The 16,965-nt window shown below is 45.3% G+C and overlaps 1 long non-coding RNA gene across 1 annotated transcript in view; it reads right to left on the reverse strand.

Annotated features, from left to right (window-relative positions):
- Positions 1 to 7,359: 7,359 nt before the first annotated feature.
- The window catches only part of LOC137226713 (uncharacterized), a 58,030-nt gene continuing 48,424 nt past the window's right edge, over positions 7,360 to 16,965 (reverse strand). Inside the window, exons 2-4 of the long non-coding RNA XR_010944489.1 lie at positions 10,609 to 10,807; positions 10,323 to 10,473; positions 7,360 to 7,949 (exon numbers count right to left, since the gene is read on the reverse strand). This is a non-coding gene — a long non-coding RNA (uncharacterized lncRNA). The remainder of the gene's footprint in view (positions 7,950 to 10,322; positions 10,474 to 10,608; positions 10,808 to 16,965) is intronic.

Raw genomic sequence — 16,965 nt, forward strand, 5'->3', positions numbered from 1 at the left:
ATCGTATATTAACGCATATATGTGGAATCTAGAAAAACAGTAGAGATGAACCTATTTGTAGGGCAGGAATAGAAACATAGACGTAGAAAATGGACATGTGGACATGGCGGGGAAGGGGAAGGTAGGATGAATAGGGAGGGATTAGGATTAGGAATAGGATTAGGAATAGGATTAGGTTTGACATAAATACACTACCGTGTGTGAAATAGATAGCTAGTGGGAAACTGCTATATAGCGCAGGGAGCTCAGCTCGGTGCCCTGTGATGACCTAGATAGGAGGGGGAGGTGGGGAGGGAGGTCCAGGAGGGAGGGGATATAGGTATACATATAGCTGATTCACTTCATTGTACAGCAGAAACTAACACAACACTGTTAAGCAATTTTACTCTAATAAAAAGAAAGAAAGGAAGAAAGGAAGAAAGAGAAGGAAGGAAGGAAGGAAGGAAAGGAAAGGAAAGGAAAGGAAGGAAGGAAGGAAGGAAGGAAGGAAGGAAGGAAGGAAGGAAGGAAGAAAAAGAAAGGAGAGAAGAAGAGACACAGAGGCAAACATGAACAGGGGAAGATTATGTGAAGAGAGACAGATGCACAGGGAGACCCTCTTGTAAATTTTATTTGCAAAAACAGACATTGGACTGGATTTGCCCATGGGCTGTAGTTTGCCAACTCCTGACCCAAACTCCTCCAGTTAAGTAATGAAGTGCATATTTCCTCAATAGTCCCCCAACAGGAGGACTGGTGACTGACAGCTCTCAGTTGACTCTCTCTCCATGAAGTGTCCCCAGATGAAGAGAGCTGCTTCATCCAAGGTCATACTTCCTTCTGAGGGCAACCTAGATCCAATGATTGGTAGATATGGTGGCACACAAGCCCAACCCCCTTGCCTTAATTGAGGACAATTCTCTAAGGCCATCCCTACGCTCAATGAGATCAGCTGAGTCCTTTGGTGTGACTGCATCACAGCTCAACTTCTCCCTTTGCCCAATTCTTCCTTCTTCATTTCCCACCAGATATTGACCCCAAAACACTCCCTTAATAAACCTCATGCATGGTTTATTTTTAGTTATTTTTTCACGTGCTTATTTGCCATCCATATATATTCTTTGGTATAATGTCTCTTCATGTCTTTTGACCATTTTCAAACTGGATCTAGAATTTTATATCTAGTTAAAACATCATGTATATTGAGGACACAGTAAAGAGTTTAGATTTATCGTAAAAATCGATAGATTTATCATAAAACTATGCTTTTTAAAAGGACTCTTAGAGAAAGTTTTCCAGTAAAAATAAATATAAATTCAAGAATATGCTATGAGGACTTCCCTGGTGGTGCAGTGGTTAAGAATCCGCCTGCCAGTGCAGGGGACAAGGGTTTGAGCCCTCGTCCGGGAAGATCCCACATGCCGCGGAGCAACTAAGCCCGTGCGCCACAACTACCGAGCCTGTGCTCTAGAGCCCACGAGCCACAACCACTGAGCCCGCGTGCCACAACTACTGAAGCCCGCACACCTAGAGCCTGTGCTCCGCAACAAGAGAAGCCACCGCAATGAGAAGCCTGCGCACCACAACGAAGAGAAGCCCCCGCTCACCACAACTAGAGAAAGCCCGTGTGCAGCAACGAAGACCCATACGGCACTTAAATTCTAGAGATGGGGGGAGCTTCATGTTGGGGAAGATGCAACAGAAGGATTGTGAACTTGAATGGTGAAGTCCCAGGAAACAGGGTTTAGATACTGCATTCCCCAATTGACCGGCTGTACCTTGTTTTATATTTGTGAAAGTGCCTGGACCATGGTGGTCAACAAACACGAGTTCTAGTTAAGAAAAATGCATAGAATCGTCTCAACACTGGGGATGTTAGAATAACCAAGTGGGGTTTCAACATGTATGTAACAGCAGTACATTTACCTTTATTTAAATTTTTTTCATCCAGCCCATCCTTTTCCTGTGAGGTCTGCACACAAGGCACAATGTTTTTAAAAGATGGAGTTGGGGAAGGAAGGGAAGAGGAATCATCTATTTCAGGCTTGTTTAATCAAGGAAGACTTCCTGGAGACACTAAAAGTTATGATCGGCATTGAAGGCTGAAGAAGAAACAGCTGGAAAGGAATTAACGTTATAGGGGATGCTAGGTGCTCGTGTACAAGTACATATTCCCAGTTCCCTTTCCAACAGCCTTCTAGGCTCTATAATGTTATCCCCCCTCCAGAACACATGGATGGATGAAGAAGAGCTCGACACTAATTAACTGCATTTTCCTGGCAGGTCCAATTTTCCTTTCTGTGAGGCCATTACAGCCAAGTGCTTAAAGTTCTGCCTCTAAAGGGTTTACTTTTTATCTTACAGACGCTGGGACGTTTTGTTAGGAGGCTCCCAATAGCTATAATTGACTGTGAAATGGTTTTGGACAAACGAGGCAAGGAACTCATGGGGAGTGCTCACCTTGGGCTGGTTAGTGTCTCTTCATTATTCAGGAGCAACACCCCACTGCTTGATGATGAGGCTATTTTCTGGCCATCTCAAGGGCCGGCTGTAGAAGAAGACTGCTTTTCTAACAGCAGCCTGAGCTCAGCATGTGACACCTCTGCCTCTGGTCCTTTATCTTCCCCCTACCTTATCCTACTCTACTTTCGAACTGTTCCTACCAGAAAAGTCCCGAACTGCGAGCTTTCTTCAAAGAACCACTGATAACTAGGACAGGAATGTCTTGGCCTTATCATGAATGTGTCAACAGAGGTATCCTGGGGAATACCTTGGAAATCCAGCTCTACCATCTTATCTTGGGTTCATAACCATTGTGATCCACAGTTTCATCAGATATAAAATAGGAATAATACCTAACTCAGAGAAATGATGTAAGGATTCAACGAGATAAGGTATATAATACGTAATTGCAGGCACAAAAGTATAACACATATTAACTCAGAGTTCCTTTATCTTCTAAAAAGTGATGATGACTTCCTAAGAACTGGGAAGGGAGCCACACTTAGAGGACCCTCAGATATGTCGGACACACACCCAATCACACATACCAGCTGAGGTGTTCAGGGAAGTAGCTCTAGGTTATTCTTTGTGCATGGCGGGGCAGGGGGCATGGTCATTGAACAAACTGTGTTGGCACAAAACTCATAAGTTAGTCTGGCCAAAGATCCATGAAGTTCTCTGCCTGACAGAAGAAGAATAATGAGCTAAATCAGTGAGATCAGTTCCTTCAGAACTTGAGCAGATCTCTGGAGCAGGAAACGAGCCAAGCCAGGGGAGAAATAGGAACGACAAGTAACAGTGACCAAATGAGCCACCAGAGAAAGACGAATCCACCCTGAAAAACAGAAGCCATTGCCGGAGCGCCTCTCCGCCACCATGTTTCTTGCTGGGCTTTCCAGATCCAGGAGCAGCTCAAGCATTTCCTAGCAATAAGCTCTTTCCCTCACTTGGTTTGAATGAATCTGTTTCTTGGAACCAAGGAACCTTTCGCATATATTCTGCAATAGACCTCAATGTCAGGAAATGGAGTTTGCTCCTCTCTTTGAGAGAAATGGCTGTGCGTTTCAGACTGAGCAGTCACTAACTCTCTGCAGAGGTACATGAGCGAAAAGACCTGGAACCTCCTAGAACATCACCCATAGGAAAAAACACACACCAAGAAAGCAAGGCTATGACTCACTTGGTACAGAGGCATTGGGCAGCGGATGTTTACCAGGTTTTTTTCTGACTCAGCATGTGAGGCTCCTTCCCAGTTCTTGGACACCCTGCCATACGCTGTGACTCTTGTTGGTGGGCAGGACATAGCCAGTTATGACAGAAAGATCAACTTTCTTCCTACTCCCTGGCATTGAAGGTGTGGGCACATGGCTTCAGCTCAGACAACTGAGAGCTCATAGAAGTCTTCTGAATCTCAAGTGACAGATACATTAAAAGATACCATTGCATTAGATGTGCAGGGGCCGCCATATATAGCATGAGTGTTAGCTGAATTGAGTGCCACAGGGGAGGTTACAGAGGGGGCCGTGTTCAGTGGGTGTACAGCGGGTGGGTGGGTTGAAGATCACCAGCGTGTACAACTGCACAGTTTCCCATCAGGATTATTTCTGCTGCTGCCTTCTTCCCTTGGCTTTCTAGCTTTCTGTTGATTCTATAAGCTGCCAGCCTTCCTTTCCATAAATTCCTCCCATCATGCCTGAATGGTTGGTTTCTGTTGCTTACAACCAAGATCTCTGGCTGATAACCGTTACAAGGAAGATAAAGTCTGGATTGGTAATTACAGAAGCTATTAAAGAGAGATGAGATTTTAGCTGGGGTTCATTCTTTTAAACTTTAGGTCCACTAAATGAAAATGACGGACTAGCTGATGAGTGAGGCTTAGTTCGAGATGCAGAAAAGATGAAGCCAAGAAATCTTCTGGAAAGTTTACCCCAATCCTACTGTAGTGGATGCTGTGATATGCTACCAAGATTCCCCTCAGAACCAAGACATTTGTTTTCCCAGCTACCAAGAATGTTGAGTGCTGATGGACTGACCACAGCTACCTCTTCTTTGGGATTCACCTCAGCCTAAGGGAGCTTCCACACCCATGGCAAGGCCTCCGCCCCAAGGGACAGGTCCCATCCAATGACTGGTCCTTGTCTTATTTGGGAACCGCTCTAAAGGACTCTCCCAGCTTCAGAGCTCTCTGTGGGACCAGCTGAGGCCTCTGATGGCACTGCATCATAGTTCGGCCGCTCCCCTGCCCAATGTGGCTTCCTTCCCTCTCCACAGGTCTTGTTCCTCATACAAATCTCCACTTCAGTGAGTTTTCTAGGAAACCCAAAATAAGACACCTACCTATCCCATTGCAGAAAACAGCCACCCTCTTATGAGAGAGACAGAGCCATGACTCTTGTCCAGCCTGATGACACCAGTGACATAATAACATTATGACACCCAGCCTCTCCTTCAGGCATGCACTCTGGCCGGCTTGCTCACCACACCCTGAGCCTAAATCTAACACCATAGCTTCTCAGTGTTCGTCCATAGTCGAAGTAGAATGTTCTGGAAAACAAAAGGCTAAGTCATCAAAGAACTGAACTAATTGTGTTTCAGACCTTTGGAATGCAGTCCCAAGACCCATCCCATACTGGTCTGTGCTGGGAAGTCATAGGCATTTACACTGTAACCTTTTTATTTGTTGGTACCTAACGTTGTTTATTATTGTTGTTACCAGCGGTATGCTGTTAAAGTGATTCAAAAAACAAAAGGGCTTCCCTGGTGGCGCAGTGGTTGAGAGTCCGCCTGCCGATGCAGGGGACACGGGTTCATGCCCTGGTCCGGGAAGATCCCACATGCCGCGGAGCGGCTGGGCCCGTGAGCCATGGCCACTGAGCCTGCGCGTCCGGAGCCTTGCTCCGCAACGGGAGAGGCGACAACAGTCAGAAGCCCGCGTACCGCAAAAAAAAAAAAAAAAAAAAGCCCTGATTCATATAATTTGCCAGTTTCTATGGTGTAAATATTCACAGCATGACTTGTTTCAAACCACAACACGATGTCACAGAAACTACCACTGTGATGTCATGGAACACAGAGTTAGGAAGAGATGCTAACAGTTGGCTGGGGTTAGCTGGCTCCAACGCTCCACTGTTATTTCCCTTGAGCAGATGTTGTGTCAGTTCAAAGAGTCTCCTTGGGATGCCTTCATTGGCAGAACATAAAACCCTGACTGCATTGTCTTTAGAAATAAGGAAAATGTAATATCTCAAACAAAAATAAATCTGGAAGCATCTCACTTCCAAGATTGGTTAATGTCCCCCCTCATTTTCATCTTTGGAACCTGAATTCTTTCATCTTTCTACGCTGCCATCTCTGGGTGCTGGCTTAGCTCCTATAACGACCATACCAGGCTGTCTGTGTTCTAGATGCTCAACACAGCCATGACACTATCCGATAAGCAGAAGAAACAGAGCAGTTTCCTATTATGTATCTTTTTATCAAAAAGGAAATTAGTCCAGTGGTGATCATTTTGTAACGTGTAGAAATATCAAATCATTATGCTGTGCACCAGGAACTAACATAGTGTTGCAGGTCAAATACTTCCAGAAAACCCCAAACAAATAAACAAACAAACTCATAGAAGAAGAGATCACATCTGTGGTTACCAGAGGCATGGGGTGGTGGGAGGGGGAACTGGAGGAATGTGGTCAGAAGGTACAAACTCCTGTTATAAGACGAGTAAGTGCTAGGGATGTAAGGTACAACACGATGAATATAATTAGCACGTCTGTGTGTTACGTATGAAAGTTGTAAACAGAGTAATCCTAAGAGTCCTCATCACAAGGAAAACGTGTATTTTTTTCTTTTGTTTTGTATCTATATGAGTTGATGGATATTCACTAAACATCGTGGTCATCCCCTCACGACAGATGGAAGTCAGACCATTATGCGGTACACCTTAAACGTATACAGTGCTGTACGTCAATTAAATCTCAATAAAAGTGGAAGAGGGAAAAAAGAAAATTAGTCCAGATTCTAGTAGAGGTTTTAATACCTCTGCATATTTCACTCTGCTCAGAGAAACACGGACTGGCTCATGTACAGAGAAGATGGAATTTTCTTCCCTTACACGAGAAGGAAAACATTTTTCTCTCGCCGAGTTATCCTCACCAATGTCCCCTGACGTTTTGGCGGTGCCCTAAACGTGCCTGATTCTCACCCAGGGAGACTGGTGGGAGGGGAGTAAGGTCTGGCACTTGTTTTGTTTTTATCACTGACCAGCCATGGGACTTCTCTCTCACTTATAAAATGAAAAGATTAGATCAGCTAAGGTACAGAATTTTTTTTTTCTTCTTTTTGCGGTACACGGGCCTCTCACTATTGTGGCCTCTCCCGTTGCGGAGCACAGGCTCCAGACGCGCAGGCTCAGCGGCCATGGCTCACGGGCCCAGCCGCTCCGCGGCATGTGGGATCTTCCCAGACTGGGGTACGAACCCGTGTCCCCTGCAGTGGCAGGCGGACTCCCAACCACTGCGCCACCAGGGAAGCCCAAGGTACAGAATTTTATGACTTTATATTTCTATGATCAAACCCCTCCTAGGATCTTATGAAGGCAAACCCAGATAGTGGAAGATGCAATAAAGGACGCACTGCACCAAGCCCACTGTCAGAAATGTACCAAATCTTACTTTCCTTTCTCTTCCTTTCCCGCACGAACACTCTCCCAGCTCTGGGAAGCTTCTGGGGGAAAAAAAAAAAGCAGGAGACTATATCAAAACATAAAATAAAACTTTTCAAAAAAAAAAAAAAAACACTTTTCTGAAAGTGTTTTTCAGCCATAATTAAGGAGAAAACTCTGCTTTAGGAAGCAACGTGAAAGTTGGTGGAAGAAGCCCCAGGTCGCCATTGCCATCCTCCTCTCCCCTGCCGTTGCTTATCTGCTGGTCATAATCGTTAATGAAGAAGCTCATCACTTGCTTACTTTGCTGCTAATGATAGAAATAAATGGCTCCAATTTGATGTGACAGGATTGCAGAAGGCCACCAGCCAAGTCTCCCATTCTTAGCACTTCCAGGCTCCCGCAAAGCTCTGTGAGCAATCTGTCTTGTCAGCAAGCCCTATCTTGTCCCATCATTCAGGGTGGCCTGCCTGCTCATCCATCCCCAACTCCCAGGTGGGCCTCCCCCCCGGCTGACAACTAAATGTTAGAAGCCACTTCTGAAGACAAGGGCTTCTGAGGTTGAGGCAGCATGACAGCATGGAGAGAATCGGGCACTGACACCCGATGGCCTTGGACTTAGGAGACAACAGCCAGGCTTTTATACAAATTATCTTCAATAGTCTCAACCTCCCTAAGAAGTTACGTGGTACCCATGTGTAGGGGTGGCAGCTCCGTGAAGTTCGGTGTTTGTCCAAGGTCACCCCGCTGACCCAGGATTTGATTCAGAGCTGCCTCCCAGTAAAGCCTCCATTTAATACTGGAATGGAATCTGGAGGGAAGAGAGGCTACAGAGAGATTAGAAAGTCATGAGATGAGAATCAACTGGTGCAGGGAACTATAGTCAATATCTTGTAATAACCGATAATGGAAAAGAATCTGGAAAAGCATGTGTGTGTGTGTGTGTGTGTGTGTGTGTGTGTGTGTATACAGATGACTGAGTCGCTTTGCTGTACACCTGTAACTAACACAACATTGTAAAGCAATTATACTTCGATTTTAAAAATAGAGTCAATTGGTGGACCACAGGAGCACATGGGCTAACTCAGGGAGAGGACTCACAGAGAAGAGCAGGGGCCCAACGTGTAAAGGTGGGGATTTATCAGTCATGGGGAGAAGGATCCAGAAAACACAGAAGAAGCAGAAGAGAGTTGAAAAGGGCAAGGAGAGGAGAGTTATGGTCATCCTTGTTTTGATTTTTCAAATGGGACTTTTTAAAAAATGACTTACTGATTTGTCCCCCATCCATCAAGCAGTTTCAGCTCAGTGCTTATTTCATCAACTCACAACCTGAGATGCCCCCCAGGGCCCAGGCAGGTGAGCAGTTCCAAATGATGTGGCTGGCAAGGGGCGCCAGGGAGAGGGGAAGACTACAGAAAACCCGTATCAGTCAAAAAGGGGCAGCCGGCACTCAGGTTCAGCTGACTGTGGCCAACATTTTTGCCAGAATGAGCTGGAATTCCTAGTTTTTCACGCTCTGCCAACAAGACAGTTCCACAGCTTGGAAACAGCCTATAGGCTGTTTGCCATCTCTGCCCTAATGGGTGTAAGCCTTTCTACCTTCAAGAAATAGAAGTACCAGCCCCAAGATTTCCCAGGTTCTGAGGAGTCCTAGAGCCCAAGGCTAAATGCTTTTCACATACAGTTTTTAAATTAGGAGGAAAAAGGCGCATGTCATTTCTGCGACATGATCTGATTAGGCAAAGCAGAATTTCGTGGTGGAAGTAATTTGTGTTAAGTCATGACCGTACCAGAGGAAAATGGCACTAATGAGGAGTGCTTGTTAGCACCAAGGTCAAAGGTAACATTCCAGCCACAGGTTGATGCCAAAGGCATCGAAGGACTTTGTGAACAAGGACTTTGATAGAGAGGATAAAACATGGGTAACCGTCAACGAGAAGGACTGGCCAGGCAGCAAGAGCCTTTCATTTTCCCTTGTAAACTTTCTCCCTTCCTGGGTACGTGTTGGGATTTAATAACAACTTACCGCTTTTTGTACTCTCCAAAATGTTTTTTTAAAGAAGAAGAAGAGAAAAGAACAACTCATTTCGAGACAGTCACCACTTAATAAACCCTGGGAGGGCTATCAGAGGAAACTTGTATTTGGTGTCTGGTATCAGTCAGTGGGTGCAAGTAAAACAAACTTCAGGCAAATCTTCTGGATTCCTCTGTGGGTGTATATACATGTGTTCCTGCACTTATAGCACGTTTATCAGAGCCACACTTACAACGCTCCTTTGGGGAAGGTAGCTCCACTGCACGGCATTAGCTACATCATTGCTTTGCAAAGACTAATAGCTCCATTTCCTGTACTGGAATGGATAATCTATGCCAGGTTCTTCCTGGTTCACTCCTTCTACCTATCTGCCTCCATAGTTAGGATCGCTGGGCCATCTGAGCCCCACCTGTACTCTCAGTCTTCTAATTCCATACTCTAGGGCTTGACATCAAGTCACCCTTGTTGTTAATCTAACCCTCAACCCTTATCTTTGCCTTGAAATCTTGAGTCCTGCCCCGTAACCTTCCCAGCACTCTGTCTCTCTGGATCTGGAACCCTGTCTCACTTTCGGAAGCAGCCCCCTCACCCTACCCACCAATCACCAAACTGGAATCCACTCTATGAACAAGACTGATGACAGACTTCTTTGATCTCCCTTGGCATCCTGAAGCAGTCGCCTACTGCCTGGTGGGATGCCCGCTTGTCTTGTGGCACAGCCTCTACATAGCTCCAAGTCCTTATTACATGAAATGCATCATTGTTGCTGCCTGTCTGCAGGACCGTTTTGCATCCCAGCCTTACACTAGCCCTTGCAGCTGAGTCTCTCTTCCTGGTTCCCACCAACCTTAATGATTAGTTCATGTGCTGTGTCTGCCCCTTCCTGGCTGTTATGGCCCAATGCAGTTAACCAGACCATAAGTGGTTCTGATTCAAGATAGTACCGTGGGGAACTGATACCATGAAGAACATTTCATAGGCTAAGTTAGATCTGCTTGCCTCCTTCAATGTATCAGTTGCATGTTTAACATTGGAATGTTTGATATAGAGTAAAAAACTTCCTGTTAAACAAAGGAAATAATAATTATTATAATGATACTTTAGAGAAGCTTATATTGATTTTTGACTAATACATTTTGCAAGACTTACAAAGGAAAGAAGAGGTGCAATAGAAGCTGACAATGATAATGATGGCATCTCTCCCGAAGATACTCTTGATTTTTTCAAAACCATTTTCATTTAATTCATTCTACAAATTCCAAATGCCTACTAAAATCCAGATGCTCTATCAGGCACCAGACTAGGCATGGAGTAAACAAAGAACAATGGGACATTAAGACACAGTCTTTCTCATTAAGAAGTTTACAGTCAGCCAGCATTCATTACGGTGATTTTCTAACATTTTTTCAGCAACAAAATCAAATAATAATCTTACTTGGCATCTGTATCAGTCAGGATAGTCCTGGTTATGCTGCGGTAACAAATGAGCCTGACATTCCAGTGACTTATAACAACAAAGGTTTATTTCTCATTCATGCTCATGCCCATCATGGATCAGCTAAGGCTCTGCTTCACATCCTCTTCATTTCAGGACCCAGGGTAATGTATCAGCCTCTATCTGGAACTCTGCTTGTCTTATAGCAAAGGAAAAAGAGATGAGAATATAAAACCCATACCCTGGCTCTTAAAGCTTCTACCCAGAAATAACATGTCTTTGCTACTCTTATTTCATGGGTCAAAAGAAATCTCATGACCAAGTCCAGCATCCTCAAAGCCCAGAAATATAATCTTCTCCAGGAAAGAGCAGCAACTATTTTTGAAGAATAATGGCACACCTCAGTATAGAAAGTAAATAAACGGATGGGAGTAGCATCCCTCTTCCTGAGGAATCTTTATAGAATCTTCAGCCTCTATGAAATTCAGTTGAAAAACCATCTAACCATCATCTCATCTGAAATTCATAAAAGCCTAGGAAGTAAGCCGAGAAACTGTAATTGTCCCATCTGAAAGGTAAGGAAACTCTCTGAGGCCCAGGAACTTTACATAACCTCCCAGAAGACAGACCAGGATAGAGTACCGGTGCCTCCTGCTTTACTAACCTCCCTGTGAGACCTTGCTGGAGCCCCAGGCCCCGTATACATGAAGCCCTTTGTCATAATATCCACGGAATTCCTAAAAGCTGAGAAGAAAGCTGTCTCTTTCTTAACCACTCACTTTGGCCGCAGCTGCATTTTGTCCCAGGTGGCCTGCTGCACACAAGGCCATGCTGTGCAAAATCACCACAGAAATCCTGGCTCGGTTTGACCTTTGGAGTGTGCTTACAACACATTCCGAAAAGCAGCAGACACATCGTGTCAGCTCCACCAGCAAGCGCTTCAGAAAACGAGGCCTAAGAAAGACCTAAAGGGAGAACAATTCAGCCTAAAGAGATGGTACCAGGCAAGGCAATAAGAGCTAAGTAGAGAGGTGACAAGACACAGTCCCTGCCTCTAGAGATTTCAGAGGAACAGGGAAGATGGACTTGGAGAGGATGCTGAATGCATCACTGTTTAGGGGTGATTCCATAGGATGTAGCCTCTAGGAGTGAGGAGAACAAGAGAGGAGGGAGGCCCCCTTGGATTCTGAAGCCAGAAGGCCAGCATTTATAAGGTGAGTGAGGCCCTTGTTGACCAGTACCACCAATATGTATGAACTGTTACCCACCTGGAAGAAAGAGCTTGGACTTGGAAACTAAGGCTCAGGCTTGACTTCCAGTCCTGTCACTCATTTTTCCATACAACCTCAGGCAAACCTCTAAGCCCATCAGAGCCTTGGTTCCTTGCCTCTAAATAGGAGATAAGTACAACCTGCCCTAGCTACTTCACAGGGTGGTAGTTTAGGCCAAACACATTGTGAATAAGAAACTGCTCGGTTACATGTAAACTTGGCCTCTCTTCACTGTCATAACTGAGCGCTGCCTCAGCACACGCTAGGATGATCAAGTCATCCGGTTTGACTGGGGCTTTCTCAGTTGTAGCAGTGACAGTCCCACATCCCAGGAACCTCCACAGTCCCAGACAAAACGGGACAATTGGTTTGTCCATCACATATTCTGACCAGGAGGGTGGGGAGGTCCCTGCTAGCCATAACACTGTTTCTAAAATTTCTAACTGGTGTACAATTCAGTGGGTTTCAGTACATTCACAAGGTTGTGCGATTATCAACTATCAACTATTATCAACTATCCAGCTCAGAACAATTCCGTCACCCTAAAGAGAACTCATTAGGAGTCAGTCCCTATTCTCCCCTCCCCTCAGCTCCTGTCACCCACAAATCCACTTTCTAGCTCTGCGGATTTGCCAATTCTGGACATTTCATATAAATGGCGTCAAAAAATATGTGGTCGTTTGGGTCTGGTTTCCTGCACTTAGCATAATGGTTTCAGGTTCATCCTGGTGTAGCATGCATCAGTACTTCATTTTTGTGGGTGAGTAATATTCCACCGTGTGGATATACCACATTTGGTTTATCAATTCATCTATTGATGGACCTTTAGGTTTCTTCTACTTTTTAACTACTATGAACAGTGCTGCTATAGACATTTAACATATAAATTTTCATGTGACCATATGTTTCCATTCCTCTTAGGTGCTCATTAGGAGTAAAGTTGCTAAAAAAAAAAAAAAAACCCAAAAAAACAAAAACAACTGCTGAGTCATACGGTATCTCTATGTTTAACTTTTTGAGGAACCACCAAACTTTTCCAAAGAAGCTACAACACGTTACATCCCACTAATAGTGTATGACGGTTCCAATTTCTCCATATCTCCATTTGTTATCATATGTCTTTTTTATTACAGTCATCCTAGGGAGTGGAAAATGGTAACTCACTGTGGTTTTGATATGCATTTCCCTGATGGTGAGCATTTTTCATGTTCTTATTTGGTCATAACACTTGAATTCCAAAAAAAAGGGATCATCTCGCCATCCTGAATCTCCTTTTTGAGAACATAGGAGCTCTGGCAAGTTACCAACTCCTGGACACAAGAGAAGAGCCTCTGTCTGGTCCTGCCCAGGACAAAGGTCCAGATGCCTGTCCACAGCTACAGAATAAAGTCCAAATTCTTTCATGGCATCCAAAGCCCTTCACTATCGATCTCTGATTTACTTTTACATCCTCAACCCCTTTTTTCCCTACGTGAACACTCCACTCCAACAGAGCAATTGTTGTCCAAATAGACAATCTATTTACTGTCCCCGGGAACACATCACTCATGTTTCCTCCTTTGAATCAGTAGCCAGTGGGAATCTCAGTTCACAAACTCACAAGTGTGAGAAATGTTACAACTTTCTCCTTTTCTATCAACCAACGAGTTCTAGCCTTAACTACCTTCCTGCAAGACTGGTGAGAGGGACTTCCCTGGTGGTGCAGTGGTTAAGAATATGCCTGCCAATGCAGGGGACACAGGTTCGAGCCCTGGTCTGGGAAGGTCCCACATGCTGCAGAGCAACTAAGCCTGTGCGCCACAACTACTGAGCCTGCGCTCTAGAGCCCACGAGCCACAACTACTGAGTCCACGTGCCGCAACTACTGAAGCCCACGTGCTCTACAGCCCATGCTCCGCAACAAGAGAAGTCACTGCAATGAGAAGCCCGCGCACCACAGTGAAGAGTAGCCCCCACTTGCCGCAACTAGAGAAACCCCGTGCGCAGCAATGAAGAACTAACGCAGCCAAAAAATAATTTTTTTTTTAATTAAAAGAAAAAAGACTGGTGAGAAATTCTGCCTCTGTCATTCTGAGGACTCTACCCAATGCTAGAAAGATGTCAAGGTTTCAGGGACTTACACACTGTCAAAACGTGGAAGGGGAGGGTGGGAGATGGGATATGATGATGAAGATTACCATGGAGATGGAGACTGTCCTGGTTCCCGTGGCCCCTCCAGTTCTGGTGGTTCTTCTAGGCCCGCCAGAAGCACTGCAGCCTTCACCCATGCTGCAAGCCCTATGCCTAGAACCTGCCCTTCCTCTAAGAACACCCCCCCAACACATACACACACAGGGTTCTGCTGTAGAATGACTCTCATGGAACCTACAGACTCTCTCCTTCTCCTTGGAGAACTTCTGTCCACTCATATTCCTCCCCCATTCTTGAGAAACCCCATGGGGGTGTCTCACATATGGGTCTGCACTGTCCTTGGAGCCACTCCTGGCATCTCCATTTCCTCCTCACCCGCCGCTGGCCTCCTAGGGCTCCATGCTTCCCAGCTGCCTCTCTGGGATAAACTGGCCTGACACACTACATCAGCAACTGCTGGGTGCCTTCTGCTCACACTGCCTGCTGGTGCTGGAGGTCCCTGCCACTTCTTCATGTCCCAGTCACCTCTAGTCAGTGACCTCCACCCAAGACACAAGTCCACAGCTCATGGCACCTGTGCTTACCACAGCTTGCAGAGACTCCAGTGCTACGACTTTCTGTTCCCTTTTATTTGACTTCCGCTTTCTAGGATTCAGCAGGAATCTAAGAGAGGGAAGTCAGAGAACAATCTGAGAGGCATGTACCATGCTCTACTCTAAATTCTTCCTCCCGGATATCATATGATCCCGCAGTTCCTCTCCTAGGTATATACCAAGATAAATAAAAACATACGTCCACACAAAAATTTGTACCTTAAGGTTTATAGCAGCTTATTCATAAAGCCAAAAAAGTAGAAAGAACCCAAGTGATGAGCCAACCAACGGATGAATGGATAAACTGTGGTATATTCAAACAATGGATTATTATTCCGCTGTGAAAAGCAGTGAAATGGGGATATACACTACAACGTGGATGAATCTTGAAAACATTATGATAAAGGAAAGCTACTAGACACAAAAGGTCACATAGTGCCTGACTGCATTTATATGAAATGTCCAGAAAAGGTAAATTCATAGAGACTGAAAGTAGATTGTGTTTGCTAGTGCTGTGGGCACAGGACAGATTGTCGGGTGGTGGCTAAAGGGTGCACGCTTTCTTTTGGGGGGGATGAAAACTTTCTAAATTTCATTGTGGTGATGGTTATGCAACCCTGTGAATAAAACAAAACCCACTGAATTGTAACTTTAAAGTATTCTTTTAAAAAATTTATTTATTTTTGGCTGCGCTGGGTCTTTGCTGCTGCGCGTGGGCTTTCTCTAGTTGCAGCAAGCGGTGGCTTCTCTTGTTGCGGAGCACGGGCTCTAGGCGCACGGGCTTCAGTAGTTGTGGCACGTGGGCTCAGTAGTCGTAGCTCGCGGGCTCTGGTGCGCAGTCTCAGTACTTGTGGCACGCAGGCTTAGTTGCTCCGTGGCATGTGGGATCTTCCCAGACCAGGGCTCAGACCCACGTCCCCTGCATCGGCAGGCGGATTCTTAACCACTGCCTTACCAGGGAAGCCCCACATTGAATTGTAACTTTAAATGAGTGAACTGTAAATTATGTCTCAATGAAGCTGTTATCCAAAAAAAAAAAAAAAAATCTACCTTTCCTTCCTTCTTAACCCATTATCCTTAGTCCTCTCTCTCCCTTTGGAAAGGTTCTTTCCCATAAGGCCCTTCCATCTTTTGTGTAAATGAAATCCCACTGGACTTTCCAAACATACCCACACGTTTCTAAATTTGCAACAGGTATACCACTTAGGCTGACCTCTGTGATGCCAGCCCCAAGTGTTCGTTAATAGGGATGCTCCTCGCTACCAAATAGTGCTTGAACTCTTTCCAGAGTCTGAGAAGAAATTAGCATCTAAGAGTCTTGAATTCTGCATTATCTTTATCTCTGAAGTTGCTGATAAGTACGAGTATTTTCTGAGGACCCCCTTCCCCAAGCACCCCCAGCCTCAACCCATTTCTTCATCTGTGTCTCACTCTGGACTGAAGTGTGACCACAGATGTGTCCTGTGTACATCTTGCCACGCGCCCCTGTGTGAGGACAGCAAGAGTTGGTTCTACACTGTAGCCACCTAGGTTCAACTCTTTATTACGATACTTCCTATCTTTGTGAATACTTCATATCACAACACTGGATGTGACTCAGTGGCTAATGGGGAAAGTTTAATATTATTATTACATGGGAGATACGGCTGTGCCACCCAGTAGGGAGTCCACTGTCCAATCACAGTGGAAAAGTTGGAAGATGAAGGAAGAGCGTAAAAGATGGCCCTGTGATGACCGTCGTGAAGAAAGCTGGTCTTACAAAACAAGGCGAAGGAGGTGGCAAGTGGAGTTAACACAAAGGCCAAGTACTCAGGCCAGAGCACTTGCGAGGTGCTGTGTAGCAAGCCAATCCCATGAATGACAGGAGCATTCAGCCAGCATTCCAACAAGGAAATTTAGAAGGAAGCAAGATGGGGTGAATCAAAGACTTTTGTGGAGTCAGTTGATGTGGTGGTCATGAAAGTCTGTACAATGAGCAGCTACTCAGGCCACGCAGAGCAACAAGGCTACTCCGCCTCCAGCCTTCTCAGCACCACTCTCCCCCTTCGGTGGCATTAAGTCAAAACTGCAGCAAACAGAGGCAGCCAAATGGGCTAGAGCTGCCTACAGACCTGGGCTGAAGCAGCTCCCCCATCTTCTCCCAGGAAGAACTATCCTCCGTTCTCTGAAACGTTCAGGGTGAGAGGGGGAGCGAGGAAGAAGCCTAGAGTGTTGAATAATGAAATCCCTAAACAGAAAGGGGAATTCATCTTTATCAGGAAGATTCCAAGCCAGGGGTTTAGAGAGCTATGAATAATCATGAAATAATGAGATACACGATGGGCACAGAGGAACCTGAAAACCAAGGGAGAGAACAGCGACCC

The sequence above is a fragment of the Pseudorca crassidens genome, chromosome 6 (assembly GCF_039906515.1).
Source record: "Pseudorca crassidens isolate mPseCra1 chromosome 6, mPseCra1.hap1, whole genome shotgun sequence".
In the NCBI taxonomy this organism is placed as follows: domain Eukaryota; kingdom Metazoa; phylum Chordata; class Mammalia; order Artiodactyla; family Delphinidae; genus Pseudorca; species Pseudorca crassidens.